Source organism: Bubalus bubalis, chromosome 9, assembly GCF_019923935.1.
Source record: "Bubalus bubalis isolate 160015118507 breed Murrah chromosome 9, NDDB_SH_1, whole genome shotgun sequence".
Classification (NCBI taxonomy): domain Eukaryota; kingdom Metazoa; phylum Chordata; class Mammalia; order Artiodactyla; family Bovidae; genus Bubalus; species Bubalus bubalis.
The window spans coordinates 84,796,681-84,819,930 of NC_059165.1; the positions used below are offsets into that span (position 1 = coordinate 84,796,681).

Below are 23,250 nucleotides of genomic sequence, written 5' to 3' on the forward strand. Positions count from 1 at the left end.
GGAGACAAAAAATAAATTGGAGGGATTTACCATGAGAATGACTCAGTTCTCCACTGGTGGTTTTAGACAATTAAGGAACCTGTGAGCCAAGCTATGGGCAGGCTCTAGCTGCTGAAAAAGATGGAAAACTCTCCCCTAGAGCCTTTAGAAAATTGTAGCCCTGCTGACATTTTGTCTTTAGCCCATTTTGACCTTTGTCAGACTTCTGCTTTAAAGAACTATAAGAGGAGTACTATGAAACTCCTAGAGGAAAATATAGCTAAGGCACTCTTTGACGTAAATCACAACAATATCTTTTTGGATCTGTCTCCTACAGTAATGAAAATAAAAACAAAAATAAACACATGGGACCTAATTAAACTTAAAAGCTTTTGCACAGCAAAGGAAACCATAAACAAAATTCAAAGACAGCCTATGGAAAGGGAGAAAAGTGGAGAGCTACATACAGAAAAATAAAAAATTAGAACATCCTATAACAACATACAAAAAAATAAATTAAAAATGGATTAAAGACCTAAATGGAAGGTCAGATACTATAAACTCAGAGGAAAACATATGCAGAACACTGACATAAATTGCAGCAATTTTTTTTTTTGGATTCACCTCCTGAAATAATGAAAATAAAAACAAAATAAAATGATGAAACCTAGTTAAACTTAAAAGCTTTTGCATAGCAAAGGAAACCATAAACAAAGCAAAAAGACAACCCACATAATGGGAGAAAATATTTTCAAATGAAGATACTGACAAGGACTTAATCTCCAAATATATAAACAACTCATGAAGCTCAATATGAGAAAAACAAACAACCCAATCATAAAAGGCAGAACATGTAAAGAGATGTTTCTCCATAGAAGACAGATGGCCAATAGGCATATGAAAAGATGTTCAACATCACTGATTATCAGAGAAATGCAAATCAAACCTACCATGAGGTATCACCTCACATCAGTCAGAATGGTCATCATCAAAAAGTCTACAAATAATAAATGCTGAAGAGAGCACTGAGAAAAGAGAATTTTGCTACACTGTTGGTGGAAATGCCAGTAGATACAGCCACTACAGAGAACAGCATGGCAGTCCCTTAAAAAACTAAAAAATGGAGCCAGCATTTGATCCTGTAATCCCATTCTTGGGCATACGTCCAGAGCAAACCATAATTTGAAAAAATCTGTGCAGCCCAATACTCATTGCAGCACTATTTTGTAATAGCTAAAACCACTAACTAGGTCAAACCATTCAGGTATGACCTAACTCAAATCCTTTACAATTATACAGTGGAAGGGACAAATAGATTCAAGGGATTAGACATGATAGACAGAGTGCTTGAAGAACTATGGACGGAGGTGCGTGACATTGTACAGAAGGGTTCAAGCTCATCCCCAAGAAAAAGAAATGCAAAAAGGCAAAATGGTTGTCTGAGGAGGGCTCACAAATTGCTATGAAGAGAAGAGAAAGGCATATGAGAAAACGGAAAGATATACCATTTGAATGCAGAGATCCAAAGAATAGCAAGGAGAGATAAGAAAGCCTTCCTCAGTGATCAATGCAAAGAAATAGAGGAAAACAATAGAGTGGGAAAGACTAGAGAACCCTTCAAGAAAATTAGAGATACCAAGGGAACTTTTCATGCAAAGATGGGCTCAATAAAGGACAGAAATGGTATGGACCTAACAAGCAGAAGAGATTAAGAAGAGGTGGCAAGAATACACAGAAGAACTATACAAAAAAGATCTTCATGGCCAAGATAATCACGATGGTGTGATCACTCACCTAGAGCCAGACATCCTGGAATGTGAAGTCAAGTGAGCCTTAGGAAGCATCACTATGAACAAAGCTAGTGGAGGTGATGGAATTCCAGTTGGGCTATTTCAAATCCTAAAAGATGATACTGTGAAAGTGCTGCACTCAATATGCCAGCAAGTTTGGAAAACTCAGCAGTGGCCACAGGACTGGCAAAGGTCAGTTTTCATTCCAATCCCAAAGAAAGGCAATGCCAAAGAATGCTCAAACTACCGCATAATTGCACTCATCTCACACGGTAGCAAAGTAACACTCAAAATTCTCCAAGCCAGGCTTCAATGTTATGTGAACTGTGAACTTCCAGATAGTCAAGCTGAATTTAGAAAAGACAGAGGAACCAGAGGTCAAATTGCCAACATCCGTTAGATCATCGAAAAAGCAAGAGAGTTCCAGAAAAATATCTACTTCTTCTTTATTGACTATGCCAAAGCCTTTGATTGTGTGGATCACAACAAACTGTAGAAAATTCTTCAAGAGATGGGGATACCAGACCACCTGACCTGCCTCCTGAGAAATCTGTATGCAGGTCAGGAAGCAACAGTTAGAACTGGACACGGAACAACAGACTGGTTCCAAATCGGGAGAGCAGTATGTTAAGGCTGTATATTGTCACCCTGCTTATTTAACTTACATGCACAGTACATCATGCAAAATACCAGGCTGGATGAAGCACAAGCTGGAATCAAGATTGCCGGGAGAAATATCAATAACCTCAGATATGCAGATGACACCACCCTTATGGCAGAAAGCGAAGAACTAAAGAGCCTCTTAAAAGTGAAAGAGGAAAGTGAAAAAGCTGACTTAAAACTCAACATTCAGAAAACTAAGATCATGGCATCTTGTCCCATCACCTCATGGCAAATAGATGGGGAAACAGTGGAAACAGTGGCAGACTTTATTTTGGGGGGCTCCAAAATCACTGCATATGGTGACTGCAGCCTTGAAATTAAAAGACGCTTGCTCCTTGGAAGAAAAGTCATGACCAACCTAGTTAGCATATTAAAAAGCAGAGATATTACTTTGCCAACACAGGTCTGTATAGTCAAAGCTATGGTTTTTTCCAGTACTGATGTATAGATGTGAGAGCTGGACTATAAAGCAAGCTGAGTGCTGAAGAACTGATGCTTTTGAACTGTGGTGTTGGAGAAGACTCTTGAGAGTCCCTTGGACAGCAAGGAGATCCAAACAGTCCATCCTAAAGGAAATCAGTCCTGAATATTCATTGGAAAGACTGATGCTGAAGTTGAAACTCCAATACTTTGGCCACTTGATGTGAAGAACTGATTTGAGAAGATCCTGATGCTGGGAAAGATTGAAGGCAGGAAGAGAAGGGGACAACAGAGGAGGAGATGGTTGGAAGGCATCACTGACTCAATGGACGAAACTCCGGGAGTTGGTGATAGAGAGGGAGGCCTGGCGTGCTGCAGTCCATGGGGTTGCAAAGAGTTGGATACGACTGATCAACTGAACTGACTAAAAACATGGAAGTAAATTAAACGCCCATTGACAGTGGAATGGATAAAGATGTGATACATATATACAGTGGAATGTTACTCATCCTTAAAAAAGAATGAAATAATGCCATTTGCAGCAATTATGGATGAAACATTAGAGATTATTATACTATATGAAGTAAGTCAGAGAAAGACATATAAAATGATATTGCTTATATGTGAAAATTTTTTTTAATGACATAAATTGACTTATTTCCAATACAAAAAGAAACTCACGGGCACAGAAAACAAAATTACGGTTACTAAAGTGTAAACAAGGTGGGGAGAAGGACAAAGTATGTTGGGATTAACATTTACACACTCTTATGTATCTTCCCAGGGGGCGCTAGTGGTAAAGAACCCACCTGCCAATGCAGGAGACATAAGAGACATGGGTTTGATCCCTGGGTGGGGAAGATATGCTGGAGGAGGTCACGGCAACCCACTGCAGTATTCTTGTCTGGAGAACCCCAAGGACAGAGGAGCCTGGCGGGCTACAGTCCATAAAGTCACAGAGAATAGGACATGACTGAAGTGATTTAGCATGGCAGGGCACTGTTATGCATTAAATAGATAACCAATGAGGACCTACTCTATAGCACAGGGAACTGTACTCAATATTTTGTAATAGCTTATAAGGGAAAAGAATCTGAAAAACAATATATGTATATATTCACTGTACTGGTACACCTGAAACTTAAATGATACTGTAAATCAACTATATTTCAGTAAAAAAATTAAATATAATTAAAGAACTATAGGATTAAAAAACATGTTGTTTCAGGCTAATAAGTTTATGGTAACTTGTTACAGCAGTATAGAAGACTGGCTCATATGCACGAAATCAATGACCCATTCCTAATGTCCATACAGAATCCTGGGTCTGACAGGTGCTGTCATTTGTCCAGAGTGGGAACTGCTGCCCAAGGTAAGGACACAATCTTGCCTCTGACTGTTTTATCACAAAATCTCCAGAGGTGATCAGAAAGACAGTCAAGTCCTGGGAGCACAGGGGCTGTGTCTGAGGGTGCGTATCAGTGTGTGTGAGTGACGAGGGACAGTGCTGTTGTGCTGAGTTTCTGTCATTCACTCAGTGACGTCACGGGCATGGTCCCTATCTTTGGGGTAAATGTTGTAAGGTCTTTGCCATTTCTTGTGTTCAAGATCTCAGCTCTCTAGGTGGACTTGGACAACATTCCTAGGCACTTTGCTTGAGTGCCTGGCACCACCCTGTCTGCTATAGACAAGAGAGAAAACTGTCATGACAGCATCCTATGGCGTTAGGTTTAGGGCTGACTGTGAGGCATTAAAGAAATCTTATGAGAAGCTGATTTACAAAGGCAGTACAAGCACCTCTCTTATTTATACTCAGAGTCCTTTTCAACTAGAGTTGGAATTTTGAGGGGTTATAGATTGATGGGTGAATTTGCTTGTTTTTATTGTGTAGAATAACAGAAGAGCCAGAAGCAATATAACCAAAATACAAGAGAGCTTTATAAATAAAATAGGAATAATAGATACTTGAAAGATAATGTCTCCAAGCACTTTAGAAATGATGAAAGTGCCCTAGAAATGTTTAGATGAATGGCTGTATATTCCTTTCGGAATGGGTTTTTGTTGTTAAATTTCCTTTTATGAGTAAGTCAGCAAAAGTTTTTACCAAATATAAGACACAAATTGAACACCAGGCACATCCACCATAAAGTATTCATTGATTTATTTAATATAGCTGTAATCATGGTGGAGCGCTAGAAGACTTTGGTTGGCATGTGACAAGAAAACCTGATTCGTCTTGGCTTAAACAGCAACGGGGATTTACTGGCTTATGTAACCATAAAGTCCCACAGTAAGGCAGGCTGCAGCAAAGTTGATCCAGACGCTTACAGTGTCACCAGACTGTGCTTTTTCCCTGCAGTTGTTTCAGTGCTACTTTCCAAAGTGTGCTGGCTTTCTCTTGGACTGGCTTCTCTCACCTCTACTGGTTCCCAGAAGGGTCAGCTTTCCTACTCATATTTGGTGGACAGAGCCATCCTGGAAACATCCCATCCCTGGGAAATTCAGGGTTGATAACGGCAGAGCAGAGGTCCCCAGACAAGGGCTGCAGGCAAAATCTAGCTAGCTTCCTGACGTTACACATCAGGTCTTATTAGACTACAGTCATGCCCTTTGGCTTACACATTGCCCGTGGCCGCTCTCACACTGCAAGGGCAGGGTTGAATGATTAGCACAGAGAACTATCACACACAGCCTGAAATATTTACAATCAGGCCCTGGACAGAAGTTTGCTGACCTCTGAAACACAGTCATAGGGAATAACTCTGAGATAACTCTCAGCCCAGAAGCTGTTTTCTTCTCACCAACAGCAGTTAATTCATTCAATTTCTCTTCTTTCTTTTTCCCACCAAAGAACAAATGGAAGACTTTTCTCAGGCAAATACAGCTAGTGGTTTTCAAGTCATGAGTCAGATTCCGGACGTTTTCAGATTTACATGGATCCTCATAATAGCAATAGCTATAGTTAGAGAAATGGATTCCGTGAGGACCATACTGTAAATTAATATTAATACCAACAGCACTACTAGAGGCCAGATTCCGTATAACACTCTCCCTATAGTAACCTCTCACAAAATCTTGAGAAGTGTATCCCATAATCATGCCTACTTTATAAACGAAGCACTGAGAGATTAAGAAATGTCCCTGGTTTACACAGCTGGTAAGTGGTCCAGAGTTCATGGTGCTGATCAGTCCTCGTGGCTGCCTCTCTGAACTGGAATCCCAACTGAGCAAATGCAGACAGGGACTAAGAATTATCTGTGATTTGTGATGTGGCTCAACACAACAGAAAAGAACAGGGCACTCCACGTGACCAGACAAGGAAACAAAACACAAAGGAAGTCAGGGACAGCAGATAAAACTTTCCTTTAGCCACCCTCGCTAAACGTTCAAGCAAGAGCCTGGTGAGGAGGGCTTTCAAAGGGAACAACAAAGTTCCCTTAGTCCAAAAGGGCTAATTTCTAAATTACCAAAGTTAAAACCTGAACCACGTCAGTCTCAGACAGAATGAGTTTCTTGGAATATGCTCCTTAGAAATTGCTCCATTGAAAAATGGTCCTGGGGTCGACTCATGTGTGGAATACAGCATCCACTAACCCACTCGAGGAGATTCCCAGTGCAAACATTAGGAGACTTCAGAAATGCTAAATAGAGTAGGGAAACCTGTTTGCTTAACCCAGTATTTAGTCAATTTATCTGACCACCAAACATTCTTTGGGTTATGTATAAGGTCTAAAGATATCCCAAAGAATAAACCATTTTTTAAATTGAAGTATATTTGATTTACAATATTTACAATGATCGTTTCAGGTATACAGCACAGGAATTCAGTTACACACATATATGTATACATCTATATTTTTCTATTCCTTTCCATTTATAGTTTGTTACAAGATATATCTTTATAGTTTGTTACAGTATGAAAAGGCAAAAAGATGATACTGAAAGATGAACCACCCAGGTTGGTAGATGTCCAATATACTACTGGGGAAGAGCAGAGAAATAGATATATAAAGAATGAAGAGTCTGAGCCAAAGCAGAAATGATGCCCAGTTGCAATTGTTTCTGGTGGTGAAAATAAAGTCCAGTGCTATAAAGAACAATACTGCATAGGAACCTGAAAAGTTAAGTCCATGAATCAAGGTAAATTGCATGTGGTCAAGCAGGATATGGCAAGAGTGAACATTGACATTTTAGGAATCAGCAAACTAAAATGGAAGGGAATGGGTGAATTTAATTGAGATGACCATTATATCTACTACTGTGGGCAAGAACCCCTTAGAAGAAATGGAGTTGGCCTTATAGTCAACAAAAAAGTCTGAAATGCAGTACTTGGGTGCAATCTCAAAAATGACAGAATGATCTCAGTTCGTTTCCAAGGCAAATCATTCAGCATCACAGTAATCCAAGTCTATGCCCCAACTACTAATGCTGAAGAAACTGAAGTTGAACAGTTCTATGAAGACCTACAAGACCTCCTAGAACACCAAAAAAAGATGTCCTTTTCATCAACAGGGGACTGGAAGGCAAAAGTGGGAAGTCAAGAGATACTTGGATTAACAGGTAAATTTGGCCTTGGAGTAACAAAATGAAGCAGGGCAAAGGCTAATACAGTTTTGCCAAGAGAATGCACTGGTCATAGCAAACACTCTCTTCCAACAACACAAGAGATGTCTCTACATATGGACATCACCAGATGGTCAGTACCAAAATCAGATTGATTACATTCTTTACAATGGAAGATGGAGAAGTTCTATACAGTCAGCAAAAACAAGACCTGGAGCTGACTGTGGTTTAGATCATTATTCCTTATTGCAAAATTCAGTCTCAAATGAAGAAAGTAGGGAAAACCACTAGTCCATTCAGTTATGACGTAAATCAAATCACTTATGATTATACAGTGGAGGTGATGAATAGATTCAAGGGACTAGATCTGGTAGACAGAGTGCCTGAAGAACTAGGGATAGAGGTTCATAACATTGTACAGGAGGTGGTGACCAAAATTGTCCCCAAGAAAAAGAAATGCAAGAAGGCAAAGTGGTTGTCTGAGAAGGCCTTATGAATAGCTGAGAAAAGAAGAGAAGCGAAACGCAAAGCAGAAAGGAAAGATATACCCAACTGAATGCAGAGTTCCAGAGAATAGCAAGGAGAGATAAGAAAGCTTTCTTAAGTGAACAATGCAAACACACAGAGGAAAACAATAAAATGGGAAAGAACAGCAATCTCTTCAAGAAAATTGGAGCTACAAAGGGAACATTTCATGCAAAGATGAGCACAATAAAGGACAGAAACAGCAAGGACCTAACAGAAGAAATTAAGAAAAGGTGGCAAGAATACATAGAAGAACTGTACAAAAAGCTCTTAATGACCCAGATAAACATGATGGTGTGATCACTCACCTAGAGCCAGACATCCTGGAATGTGAAGTCAAGTGGGCCTTAGGAAGCATCACTACAAAGAAAACTAGTGGAGGTGATAGAATTCCAGCTAAGCTATTTCAAATCCTAAAAGATGATGCTGTGAAAGTGCTGCACTCAGTATGCCAGGAAATTTGGAAATCTCAGCAGTGGCCACAGGAGTGGAAAAGGTCAGGTTTCACTCCAATCCCAAGGGAAGGCATTGCTGGAAGAAATATCAACAGCCTCAGATATGCAGACGATACCACTTTAATGGCAGAAAGTGAAGAAGAACTAAAGTGCCTCTTGATGAAGGTGAAAGAGGAGAGTGAAAAAGTAGGTTTAGAGCTTAACATTCAAAAAATGAAGATCATGGCATCAAGTCCAATAACTTCACGGCAAATAGATGGGGAAAATGTGAAAACAGTGTTAGATTTCATTTTCTTAAGCTCCAAAATTAACTTGGATGGGTACTGCAGCCACGAAATTAAAAGACGCTTGCTCCTTGGCAGAATAGCTATGATAAACCTAGACAGGATATTAAAAAGCAGAGGGATCACTTTGAATACAAGGTCTGTATAATCAAAGCTATGGTTTTCCCAGTAGTCTTGTATGGCTGTGAGAGCTGGACAACAAAGAATGCTGAGCACTGAAGAATTGGTACTTTCAGACTATAGTGCTGGAGAAGACTCAAGAGTCCCTTGGACAGTAAGGAGATCAAACCAGTCAATGCTAAAGGAAATCAACACTGAATATTCATTGGAAGGACTGCTTCTGAAGCTGAAGCTCCAATACTTTGGCCACCTGATGTGAAGAGCTGACTACTTGGAAAAGACCCTGATTCTGGGAAAGATTGAGGGCAAGAGGAGAAGGGGTGACAGAGGATGAGATATTTGGATGGCATCACCGAGTCAAGGGACATGAGTTTGAACAAGCTCAGGGAGATAGTGAAGGACAGAGAAGCCTGGCATGCTGCAGTTCATGGGGTCGCAAAGAGCCGAGTATGACTTAGCGACTAGACAACAATAAGATATTGAATATAGGATAAACAGACTCATGGACATAGATAACAATCTTATGGCTACCAAAGTGGGAGAGGGGACAGGGATAAATTGGGGATATAGGATTAACAGATACACATTACCAAAAAAACTTTTGATCCATTTTGTTATATAATTGAAAAGCATCATTTCAATGCTTAATCATATGAATTATTCCCTATCCCATAATGTGAAACCACTGCTTCTCAAGTTAACTTTTTTTGGTTGTCTTTTTTATAATCTTATTAAAAGAGCCCTTCCATGGCAATTAAAATAGAAATCTGAAGCAGATGGGTTTCTGGGGGGCAGATGGACTGACCCAGCCAAACGGGTGAGATTCCTTGCCAAAATGTGCTGTGTAAGACCCACTCATGGGAAGATCTGTGACATTAGGTTCACCCATTACAATCATGGCATCATAAATAGTACTGCTATAATGTACTTAGGGCTTTCCTGGTGGCTCATATGGTAAAGAATCTGTCTGCAATGCAGGAGACCTGGGTTCGATCTCTGGGTGGGGAAGATCCCCTGGAGATGGGAATGGCAACTCATTCCAGTATTCTTGCCTGGAGAATTCCATGGATAGAGGAGCCTCGTGGGTTACAGTCCATGGGGTCGCAAAGAGTCAGACATGACTGAGTGACTAACACTTTCACAATGTACTTAAATGTGAAAGAGCTAAATTGTGCAGGATAACTAATAGGAAATCAGAATACAGGAAGAAAAATAAACCCTGCAAATAATGCAAGTAATAAATTCAAAGGAATTTAAAGATTGAAGCTATTGGCATGGCAGGGACTATTGCCAGCAGTGAAGGGTACATGAAAGATGGGAATGTCTGAGCTGGAGCTTAAAGGGTCTAGTGAGCATAGGTGGAGTGGGGAGGGAGGAGAAATTGGGGTGGAGCTCAGGCCAGCAGGAGCAGAGGTAGCCTGGATGGACACAGGACTGGAGGCTTGAAGTGGGTAGAGGTGATGGATGTTGTTGGTGAGATATGAGAGGTGAAGTGGCCTATGCACAGAAGAGTCTAAAATCCTGAGAGGACTGTGGCTTCAATTCAGCTGATGACATTGTAGGTTTCTGAACATAATCAAAGCGTGTGTTGTTTAACAGAGCTCTTGCAGGCTGCAGCATAAAGATGAACTGGGAGGGAGGAAGCTGAAAGAGGAAGTAGCGTTCCCTTATGACAGAGGAGAACAAGACCATTGAAGGATGGTTTAATCTAGTGCTGTGCTTCCAAGAAGGGCAAATTTCAAATTACCAAAGTTAAAGTCATTGATTTTATTTTTCATACATTTGTGCAGAGGCATTAATTCTATAAGCAACTGTAATGGACCCAATCCATTGTTTAATCACTGTCATAATTCAGAAATGATTTGCTTGCTTTCTTTGAAAATAACCTGTGTATGTCAAGGGCCTATAACCACATATATTGTTTATCACAACATCAGAAACAACTGTATGTTTTGGGAGTATTTCTTCCTGGGAGCGGTATGGTGGGGGCTGTGTGAGGTGGTAGCGGGGCTCAGTGGTCACTGCAGTGAGTCCTGAGGGGGTGAGCAGGGGAGGGGCACAAGGAGAGGTCATGTGCGCTCATCCTAAACCCCTGTGGGTTAGGGTTAACTGCTCTCGACAGACTTGAGTCATTTCAGTGACCTTTCATTCTCAAGGGGAAAGTCTCAAATGCCACCATCTCATTTTATGACCCTTTCTCATGGTTCCCAAATCGTGGCCATCAAGTTCTGCTCTAAGATCCAAGTCAGTAACATATATTAAAGAAATTTCTGCTTTCCCCAGATGTGAAATATAACATGAGTCCTTAGTGAAGTCATTTGAGGGGGGGATTGCATCATGTAACATGTAAATGACCTGCCTTAAAACCTCTTTGCCTGTTCAGCTCCATGAAGCCCCATGATGCCCAGTAGCGGCTCCTCCAAATCTCTTCCAACCCTGTCTCTAAGTCTTCAGGACCCTCGGGCCTTTTTACATTGCTTTTGCTTCTCCTTCTCTCCCTATTGCTTCTGAAAGTTTTCCTTTGCAGAGAACGCAAGCTTTTTATTTATTTTTTTTCTTTCTTTTGTCTGCTGCTGCTGCTGCTGCTGCTGCTAAGTCACTTCAGTCGTTTCCGACTCTGTGCGACCCCAGATACGGCAGCCCATCAGGCTCCCCCGTCCCTGGGATTCTCCAGGCAAGAACACTGGAGTGGGTTGCCATTTCCTTCTCCAATGCATGAAAGTGAAAAGTCAAAGTGAAGTCCCTCAGTCGTGTTTGACTCTTTGCAACCCCATGGACTGCAGCCTACCAGGCTCCTCCGTCCATGGGATTTTCCAGGCAAGAGTACTGGAGTGGGGTGCCATTGCCTTCTCCAATGCATGAAAGTGAAAAGTCAAAATGAAGTCCCTCAGTCGTGTCTGACTCTTCGCAACCCCATGGACTGCAGCCTACCAGGCTCCTCCGTCCATGGGATTTTCCAGGCAAGAGTACTGGAGTGGGGTGCCATTGCCTTCTCCAATGCATGAAAGTGAAAAGTCAAAATGAAGTCCCTCAGTCGTGTCTGACTCTTCGCAACCCCATGGACTGCAGCCTACCAGGCTCCTCCGTCCATGGGATTTTCCAGGCAAGAGTACTGGAGTGGGGTGCCATTGCCTTCTCCATTCTTTTGTCTGCTGCTGCTGCTGCTAAGTCGCCTCAGTTGTGTCCGACTCTGTGCAACCCCATGGATTGCAGCCCACCAGGCTCCCCCGTCCCTGGGATTCTCCAGGCAAGAACACTGGAGTGGGTTGCCATTTCCTTCTCCAATGAATCAAAGTGAAAAGTGAAAGTGAAGTTGCTCAGTCGTGTCCGACTTAGCAGACTGCAGCCTGGACTGCAGCCTACCAGGCTCCTCCGTCCATGGGGTTTTCCAGGCAAGAGTACTGGAGTGGGGGTTCTTTTGTCTAAATGTACATAAATCAGTATAAGGCCTCTAAGTATTTTTCTTCACTTTACTCACTACTGCATCCATGAAACAAAGGCCAGGAAGCTGAGCAACTCAGCTGAAGAATCTTTCTTAGAAAGCTGAGGAGAAGATGGTGAAAACTGTGTTTGCCTAATAGTGTACCTGCCTCACAGATGGGGGGTGACCCATATTACTAAGAGGCTGGAACTTTTTAATCCAGATTATCTGCAGATTAACTCAAGCAAAGATGATCTCTGGAAAGTAGAAAGCTGATTACAGCTAGCAAATCAATGGGCTCTAAACCCTAGTGGGTGCCTAAAAAAACTCTGACTTCAAATGAACTGGCTCCTATCCTGAAGTTTTCTGCCGCTTGGAAGCAAGTGTTTGGGCGTCCTGATTTACAGGATGAAGACTCATGCCCCAGGCCAGAGCCCTGAATGCCGAGCAAGGCCACCTTGCTTCCCGTGGTTGTAGTTTAACGTCAACCATTTCAGAAATTTCTGCGTGTTATTTGAGGACTGAACGGTGACTTGCTCTCAGCCTCGTGCTCTCTAGTGTCTGTCATCATCAAACCCCAAACATTACTATATCCAGCATCCACGTCAGGTCCCCACGTTATGACAATGAGAGGTGGCTGGGTGAGATCTCACTTCTGAAAATAACTGGGGCTTTCCTCAGCATTTCTAGGCATCCATAAGGAAATCTTTCTCTCCTGCTCTTCCTTGGGTCTGTGGGTCTGTTTTCTTTTACACTGTCCTTGTCCCTCTGTCTGTCTCACAGTTATACATACTCCTGGCTACATGTCTGGGTGTCTGTATTATACAGCTTTGTCCCAGCTTGTCTTTGTGGTTTCTTCAGGAATTCCTTGAGCACAGAAAATAACTCTTCCCTTTAGCCATAAAGAGATGGGTAGTAAGGCTGGCAATGGACATCTACAAAAAGGATTTCAGCAGTTCACGCTAACATGTTTAAGGATCAAGACACTACTAAGAGAAGGGATTAACTGTATATTAAAATTATTCCCAGATGCCAGAGAGATTAGATGGAGGACACATATTTTAACTGAAAATCAGTAATGATGACCAGTAAGGATATGTCTCCTTATTTTTTACCAATAATTTGCATTTATGAAAAGGGAAAATTATATAAGGATGTCAGTATTTTGAAGAATAGTGTGCTTTAATAGCCAGAAGAAACTTTAAAAATTACCTTGAGCAGCTCCCCAGCCCTGAGGATAAAGACTGCAGCTCACAGCAATGGAGTAATTTGCTCAAGGTTCTTCTGAGCAAGTGGTCAGAGCTTCTGTGTCAGGGATCTAACATGTGCCAGATGTTATTCTAGGTCCCAGGTGTGTCACAAATGAGGTCAAGGTTGCTGGTTTTTTTTGGGTTTAAACATCAGAGGAGGAGGCAGATAATAACAAATGAACAAGACATTTTAAACAGTGAAGACTCCTTTGATGTTATCAAAGGAAGGTCATGATAGAGAGATGGAAAGAGGTTCTGAAGACAGGACCTTGGTGCTGGGGCCTTGGTCGTGAGACGTGCTAGTCTGGTAGAGTGGTGAAAGTCTGAATGTGTGGGGCGCCAGAGCACTCTCATGCCTCCAGATAAAGCACCCTTTCAGTGCAACCATGGATGGAAGGCTGTTATCTCCTTAGGATGGCCCCCGAAAGATAAGTAAAACCCATATTAAGGATATTCTATACATAAGAATCATACAAATAAGTACCTACCATAAATAGCAACAGTCCTAGAGCCTTAAAATCTTTTATTTACACAGCATCCATTCCCCGCCTTTGAGCATCTTAAAGCCTGGTGAACTGCTTCTCATTGCAAAAAACAAAAACAACAAAAACAAAAAAAACCAACTTCCTGGGCTTTGACAGTTACTCTGAAATCTATCTAGGGTGAAGGAATGGAGGCAGCTAATGTGACTTAAGCAGGTTCTGATCAAGATCCTGTCCTCTTCTAAAAAAGAGTCATTGTACCCAGGACTTTGGCTTCATGTTTTATCTACCATACATATTGAGGTTTAATTATATAATTACACTTACACAGTACAACAAAGTACAACTATGTGTGTGTGTATGTATGTGTGTATATATATATACATACACACATACACACACACGCAGCACATAATATTGATTCTAAGACTAATACTAATCACTGGAAATAAATGAGAAGAATCAGTGAAATTTCAGTGAGCAACTGCCAACACTGCAAAGCATTTTTTTCTTTTTAAAAATAAAAATTTGGCTAAATACATTGGGATTGAACGTGAAGAAGTCAAGCTTCAGTTTGATCATTATTCTTCAGCCTGTGATCATCTAAGGAGCCACTAAGATATGAGTTAATATATATTTAGCGCTGATAATAAAAAATACATTTTGTTTAAAGTATTATCTCCATGCCTATTTTCAGAGAAAATTTCTCCTAGATTATGTGGGCTTCACATTACAATTGAAGAGGGGAAAACAGATGCCTTCGATACTCAGATTTAAATTTTGGAGACAGGGGAAAGGATGGGAGAAGGGATAGGTAGGGAGTTTGTGAACATGTACACAGTTCTATATTTAAAATGGATAACCAACAAGAATCTAATTTATAGCACATGCAACTCTGCTCAAGGTTATGTGGCAGCCTGGATGGGAGGGGAGTTTGGGGAGAATGGATACATGTATATGTATGGCTGAGTCCCTTCCCTGTTCACTTGAAACTATCACAACATTGTTTGTTAATCCACTATATTCCAAAATGAAATAAAAAGTTTTAGAAAAGTTTGAAGAAAAGGGCTAGTCTAAGACAGGGTATTTTTTTTCTTTGTTTTTAAAAACAGGTTTAACAGAGATGTTGTGATTGTTTAAGACATTTCCAAAGGATCTTTACAATGGTTATGAAATTGTTTTCCATCTCACTGCAATACCATTCCATAAATTGTCGAGGGGGATGGGGTGACAGTAAAGAATCTAGAAGAGTTTCGTAGCCTTGAAAATGCGAAAAATCCGCATGGCCTGATCTTTCTCCAGGAAGTGGGGTTTGTATCCAGTCACGATGCGCGAGCCAGAGTTGGGTGAGCTGCTTGCTACTCCAGAACTTGGCAATACAAGGCGATCTGATTGTCACAAAGCGTAGAATTTCTCAGAAAGTGTGAGTGGTGGAAGGGTGAGAGTGTGAATGTACCCTTCCTGGAGTAAAACAGGACCTCCGAGGCTTCTCTGCGGTTTCCACTGAGCTTACTATCCAAGAATAAAACATGAGGTGCCAAGGATGTGAATTCCCACGTGCGGGCGTGTTAAGGAGATGGCAGAAGCTCTGTGAAACTGATCAAGGGTTCACAGATGTTTTCTTTGGATCCAGTTTGCAGTGCTATGGGAGTCTCTACTGTATTTCTCTCTTAACCCAAGTCTGGCTATGGAGAGGGGAAGAATGTCACCCTTAGGCCAAAAGAGAGGAGGTTCGGAGGGCCACTCAGACAGCAGACTTTGTGTCGGGCACACTCCATCCCCAGGTTTGACCCTGTGGCCTGGAGTTGGCAGAGAAAAGATGAGTGCACCTCCTCGGGAGTGAATTAGACTGCGGAGTGAGAGTGACTGCTCTCCATGGATCGGGTGTGGGTCTCATAGGGAGAGCCAGCTTGGCCATGAGGACAGTCTGGAATGGCACAAGGACACCTCTGAGGCACACGCTTCTGAAGCCCGAAGGCAGAGGGGTGTAAGCGGATGGCTCAAACAGAGGCATGGTCTGTTCAAAGGCACTGGGGCCCGGGGCACAGCTGGGTTTTCTGAGGAAGTTGCCCAAGTGTCCCACACAAATAAAAGTCAACCTCAGATATCGCCCAAGCCCAAAGAGCACTGACACCAATTTACTCTGTACTTTTTCTCTCTAAACCCTACACTGGGGCCTATTCACAGGGCAGGTCAGAACAGAAACTGGTGGTGGGAGGAGAGCTGACCTGGTAGAACTCTGGTGGTGGGATCAGGGGAAGCAGACCTGGATGCAGTGATGGGGAGACAACAAGTTTTAACTTTAAATGAGTTAGGAGTTTTGTTACTGTATCAGAACAGACAGAACTCTGTGTCAACCAGACCAGACCTGATAATGTTTGAAGACGACCAGAGAACTTTTCTCATCTAAGCATCCTTAGAAACCAGAGACATTCCTGAGATTTCATATCAGGCTCAGGAGAGCATGGCTGAGGCAGAGAAAAATAAAATGAATTCGGCTTTTGGATCGATTAGTAAGCTGGTTTCCTGACTGGAATACACACTGAGATTATGCGGCTTTTGGGTTCCAAGGAAAAGGTCAAATGCTGATGACCAGTGATGGTATTTGCTCTACTTGCATTCTCTCTGAAACAGTGTCTGTAAAGCGCTTAGCACAGCACAAGCCCTCCATAAACAATAGCATTATTATGCTAGTTATCTTTATTATTGCAGGCATCTGATTTAAGACACATCCAACGAGACTCGCAGCACTTCTCAACCAGCAGGTTAACAAGCAGGGAATAGTTCCAGACCTCAGTAGAGGGAGCTCTGAACCCATCCCTTCACAGGCCAAGGGATGGTGGTCCCTCTTCCAGCTGCGGCTCCCCTGGAAAAACAATTTAAGTGATGTATTTTGGGGAAGTACCATGGCCGAGCGATCAGGTCATCCTGACTTGGAATCTTGGCTCCGCGATTCAGTAGTGGGACAATGATTAACTTCTCTGTACTTCAACTTTCTCATGTTTAAAAAAATCCCCAAATAACATGTACCTACTGTGGGGGGATTAATATCTACTTAATTGGACTGATGTGCATAGTGGAAAGTCCATTTGTTTGCTTTCTTCTTCCAGTTCACCTAGCCATGGTCCTTTTTTTAAATGCTTGAAACTCCTCTATAAAAGCCCCTTTATCTTAAACTTTACTGCTCTGTGCCCTGTTTCCTTCACTTACTTGGGAAAGTGGCTTAATAAATAGATCTCTACTAAGGCAGAAATGAATGATCATTGCTTAGACTGGAGATGACCTTTTAAAAGAGAAATTTGGAAGACAGAGAGGAGAGAAGAAATCTGAGATCCTGAAATTTCACGCTTGTACCAAGCTGATGGGGAAGATTGAGGGATGGAAGGAGCACATGAAGCACCCTCAGCAGGCTGGGGGTGTCCCCTCATGACAGAACTATTTTTTTCCCAGGTGAGTATCCAACTCTTACAGCCAGTGACTGGCTACCTGCTCTGTATGCCTCTGCGCCCAGCTCTAAACTCGGACTGAGCTTTGCAACAGAATCACACTGGGTCTTTGTAAATCAGAGAGGAAGGTATGCTAGTCGAGAGAGAGGTGGCTTTTCAAACCCCAAACCAGACAGATTTCAGTTTCACTCACCAAACATACCCACAATGAGAAGACGGCACTGAAATAGAAGGGTGGATGAAAAAAAAGAAGATGAAAACTTTGCAACGAGGAGCAGAAGACGAAGAGATGAAAAGTCCCCCAATTTAAATGCTCATGGTTGTCCTTGAACTCTTTATCTGCCTTCCTCGTGAGTTAATACTTATTTCTGTCGGATCAGCACACAAGCTAAAATCTGCCAGGTACCCAGCCAGTGACAGGAGGTCACAGCCTAATGCCTCTCCACGCCGTTTAATCTGGAGCTGGCATTTGGCAGTGTTTGTGGGGACTTAACTTTAATTAATTGACTCCTTAGGAATCGAGCTGACACAGTTTCCCTTTCATGGATTTTATAAAGTTGAAAATTTTTTCTTCAGAGAAGCTCACAGTGTTCTAAACCCCTGGGTCTGCAGAGGAAGCCATCACAAGTCTTCTCTCAGAGGGTCACTCTCTTCACACAACAAACAGAAAGGTCATTCATCCTCATGAGAAACTGAAGGTTTTAAAGGATAATCAGAGGGATAATTCAGTGAGGAGACTGAAGAGAAATAAAAATACTATAACTGAGCTGTGGCCCCTGAATATTCGGTCCTCCTCTCCTTTAGGAAACTTTCTGGTGACTTCCTTCTGCATCACATTGAACTCTGTTGCATGATTTAGTTCTGCTGAAGAAACCTCAGCACCCTCCCGCTCCCTGCCCCATCTCAACCTCTCCCCAGAGGTTCTGAGCCCACATGAGTCGGCAGTCATCCCTAGTCTGGAAAGTACATGTGACCTCATGCTGGAGGCCGGAGTTGCAGCAGCTGGCTGAGTTGCGCTCTCCCTGGGATCCAAGGGTGTGTGAACATGTCTGCAGAGCAGAGGATGGGCTGCCAGGCTCTGCTTTCCTGTCTAACCAGGGCAGCAGGGTGAGAAGGTGCCTTGGAAGCAGAGTGAGTCATGCTTCAGGCATTGCATGGAGCTCTGGGGAAGCACAGGGTGAATCTGTAAGTGCCCCCGAGGGTGTTGACGTATGTCTCAGGGAGGGGGCTGAAGTGAGGTGAGGTGAAAGCTGAAGACCTAGAGACGAGGTGCTGGTAGCAGAGTCAACATTGATGGAAGACAGCTCCCTTAGCGGGCGCAGCGCCTGCCTTGATGTGGCTTTGCTGGCAACCACCTTGCTGTATGTTAGTGCCCTGGCCAGGTGGGAGCTGCAGTGGTAGCACTCTGGTCCATGTCTGCAGCGCCATGCCTCTCGTGGGCACCGTCAACAGTAATGGACATCAGGCTGCAGTGGGAAGTCAGCCAGGACAAGAGGTGGCTCCCGAGTGAACGGCAATAATACCTGTGAATACTGTGAGAAGTGAAAACTACAAATTCTGAAAGAACTGCCTCAGGGAGCAGGTGCAAGACCACTCTGAGAATTCTCAGAAGTATCAAGCTATAGTCTGAGAGTTCCCCAGGCCTCACAGAGCTGAATCAGAAAAATGCTATGTAATGGCATTGTTTTAAGACTCTTGCTATCCTAGGCTGCTGTGTTATAGGAAATCAAGCCTTTGTGTATTAGGTTAGTGGATCTACATTGTGATTCTTGATGGTGGGCCATGGGGATGAGACAGCTGGAATGCTGAGTGAGAAGTCTGCTAGGTAAGGAAGTGGCTGGGCCCTGGAACTGGAAGGTAGAGAGACCCAGTGTGGTCCTTGACTTTCCCTTCTCTTTGAGGTGGTGGCTAGGCTGTATCAGCAGCACCACTGTTTCTGTGGAGCCTGGCCTATCCCCACGCTTCTAGTAAAACAGCACCGAGGACTCATTTTCTGGAGTAGACTAATTGAGAGTAGAGAGAGTAGACTAATCGAGCCATGGTAGCAAGTGGTGTTTGCATAGGGGGATACCATTCTGGCCAGAGCATGTGTTAGACTATCGTATACCTCTAGCCCAGCTACTTTAGCATCATGGCATGGTGGCCTTGGGATGGTGACTAGGTTTTTGTGTAGGGCAGGGACCTGTGTCTCCAGAGAGTTATAGGGCTGAGAGCAATCTTAGCTGAACAAGACACCAATGTTTCTCTCCCGTGAATGAGGAGAAATTCTGATCAGGTCAGCTTTGGCAGATGTCTCTTCAGTAGGCAAAGACTGCACAGGCACAGTGGAAATAACAACCTCTGCAGCTGAATCCCCGACTATTTGACCGACTGCTATAGACTGAATGTTTGTATCCCCTCAAATCCATATGTTGAAACTCTAAAACCCAAGGCAATGCCATTTGGAGGTGGGGTCTTTGGGAGATGATTAGATGATGAGAATGGAGCCCTCATGAATGGGATTAGTGCTCTTATAAAAAAGGCTCCAGAGAGCTCCTTCAACCCTTCCACCATATAAAAACAAGAGAAAAGGCCCTCTATGAACAAGAAAGCTATGACAAATCTATACTTCATACTAAAAAGCAGAGATATTACTTTGCCAACAAAAGTCCACCTAGTCAAAGCTATGTTTTTTCCAATAGTCATATATGGATGTGAGAACTGGACCACAAAGAAAGCTGAGTGCCGAAGAATCCATGATTTTGAACTGTGGTATTGGAGAAGATTCTTGAGAGTCCCTTGAACTGCAAGGAGAACAAACCAGTCAATCCTAAAAGAAATCAGCCCTGAATATTCATTGGAAGGACTGATGCTGAAGCTGAAACTCCAATACTTTGACCACCTGATGCAAAGAACTGACTCAGTGAAAAAGACCCTGATGCTGGGAAAGACTGAAGGCAGGAGGAGAAGGGGACAACAGAAGTTGAGATGGTTTGATGGCATCACCAACTCAATGGACATGAGTTTGAGCAAGCTCCTGGAGTTGGTGATGGACAGGGAAGCCTGCTGCAGTCCATGGGGTTGCAAGGAGTCGGATACGTCTGAGTAGTTGAACTGACTGACTGATGAACAAGGAGGCAGGCCTTCACCATTCCCCAAATATGCCAGAACCTTGATCCTGGGCTTTCCAGCCTCCTGAGCCACGAGAAACAAATGTTTGTCGTTTAAGCCACACAGTCTTTGGTATTGTGGTTACAGTAGCCTGAAAGGACTAAGATTCTGACCAAGGAGAGTATTCCATTTACTCATCTGAAAGCGTTGCTCATTTAAATGGACTGAATTTAACTGAATTGAATGGACTGAATTTAATTCACTGGACTGAATAAATACCTCTGAGTCTTGGAACTTCTTTCAGGAAAAAAGATCTCTAAGATGGAACTTTCTTCCATGGGTAGATTGAGGGATGAGAGTAACTGAATTAGAATATTAAAAAGAATGATACCTTACTAGATTACACTGGTCAGAATGACCATCAATAAAAAGTCTACAAATAACAAATGCCAGAGAGGGTGTGAAGGAAAGGGAACCCTCCTATACTGTTGGTGGGATTGTCAATTGGTACAGCCACTGTGGAAAACAGTATGAAGGTTCCTCAGAAAACTAAAATATAATTACCATATGATCCAGCAATCCCACTCTTGGGCATATATTCAGACAAAATTATAACTAAAAAAGGTAACATGCAGCCATATGTTCATAATAGTACTATTCACAATAGCCAAGACATGGAAACAGCCCAAATGTCCATCAACAGATAAATTGGTAAAGAAGATGTGTTTCAAATATACCATGGAAGACTACTCAGCCATAAAAAAGAGTGAAATAATGCCATTTTCAACAACATGGATGCACCTAGAGATTATCATACTAAGTGAAGTAAGTCAGAAAGAGAAAGATAAATACCGTATAATATCGCTTATATGTGGAATCTAAAATGTGGCACAAATAAATCTATCTACAAAACAGAAAGAGACTCATGGAGATCAGACTTATAGTTGTCAAGGTGGGAGGGTTGGTGCTGGGAGAGGAGGGATGGAGTGGGAGTTTGGGATTGGTAGATATAAACTATCACATTTGGAATGGCTAAACCACAAGATCCTACTGTATATCACAAGGAACTATTACCCAATCTCCTGGGATAAACCATAATGGAAAATAATATTTTAAAAAACAGTGTCTATATGTGAACAACTGAGTCACTTTGCTGTACAGCAGAGACTAGCACACTATTGTAAATCAACTATATTTCAATTAGAAAGAAAGAATGGTACCTTATTTTGTTTCCCAAGCTGGTAAATAGTACAGAATGATCCCATACGTCACTGCAGATTATTGGGAAGCTAATAAATGTATGTGGCCACTCAACTGCTGATTGCCTTCAGTGCTGATGCAATGGCCTCAGGAGAACTTTGAAGAATTTGAGAAATCAGTAGTTCCTGCTGGGAGCTGTGCTCATGTAAAGATACAGAAGAGCCTGCAAACACAAGATAGACAAGTGAGAAAACAAGTTTGAAGCTCGTCTTCATGAATTAATTATAAAATGCCTGAAGTAGAAGATCAGATCTGGTTTGAAAAATAAAAATGTCCTGCAGTTTAAATCACTGAGCTGTCCCCATCAGCTTCTAGAAATGATCTCTGAACTCAGTCTTTCTTTTCACAGTCCTTGTGAAATAATGAATCACTTCTCAAAGATGACGGCTGGATAAAATAAGAGATGAAACAACAAATAAGAAGATAAAAACATTTTCTTCCAGGAAAAATGAAACCAGGCACCTTCAAATCTCATCGACTTCGCTGTAAAAAGTTTTCCTTCTTAAATCGTTATAGCACGTATTTGCTTAAATTTTGCTACATGTCCAGGACCAAGATTTAAGAATGAGTTGTGGTCTTATTTCAAACTTTTGTCAGCTAATGCAATGATCCATAACACAACGGCTTTATTTTTTCACATACTCTCCTCTGAAACATCATGTAGTCAAAATTTTCAGAGGCCAAATTGATTTTGGTCAGCCAAATTAGATTATGTCCAGCAAGTGTCAGAATGAGTAAAGGATGCCTTGAAGACCGTCGGGGAAACCATCTCAGTCTACAGGTAATAGTCAATGGATTAGAAACTTGGTTCAGGTCATTGTGAGGGTCATTGTATCTCTAATTATTATTGCTGTCTCCTGGGAAAACCAGGGAATTTTATATCTGAGGGCCTGACTTCACCTTCTTTTCCAATGCTAATTATCCTTTGAGGCCTGTTCAGGTTATCTGAAAACTGTCCTTGAAATGGAGATTTGTGTGCAATAGGTTATTGTAGACACTTGAGAATAATACCTGTAAAGGAGCAAGGGAAGCAAGACTGATCAGAGGAAGAAGTTGAGCTGCTACTGTTGCAACCAAGGCCTTAGCCTATCCTACAGGACCTCTGGAGCTGTGATCATTCTTCTGTGTTGCCTAAATTTAGGCAAGAAGTAAAGGTATCAGTATTTTGCATCAATCACTATTAGATATGGGCCATCCTCAGGGAGAGGTGTACCTCAGGTGAGGCAGTTTCCTTTGCTAAGGGCAATGCCTGGAAATGGAGCCAGCTATGAGCCCTCAGGGGCCAACATTCCTCTCATGGAATGGAGAGGGATGGAGGGATAATCTGGGTGAGACATTCAGATCCACCACAAGGTCCCTTATTGAAGAGGTCCCTTAATTAGAGAAGTTTTTTCCTGTGGTCTAATACTTTGTATGGAACACATTACTCCTCAAACTTCCTAGCTTAAAACAACAAACATAATTTATTATTGCTGCTGATATCTGTGGGTCAGAAATTCCCA

General features: G+C 42.2%; 1 long non-coding RNA gene across 6 annotated transcripts in view; it reads right to left on the reverse strand.

Moving 5' to 3' along the window:
- The window catches only part of LOC112586947, a 506,468-nt gene that overhangs the window by 54,122 nt on the left and 429,096 nt on the right, over positions 1-23,250 (reverse strand). For all 6 annotated transcript variants that reach the window (XR_006553469.2, XR_006641422.1, XR_006553468.2 and 3 more), the window contains one exon: positions 21,709-21,911. This is a non-coding gene — a long non-coding RNA (uncharacterized LOC112586947). The remainder of the gene's footprint in view (positions 1-21,708; positions 21,912-23,250) is intronic.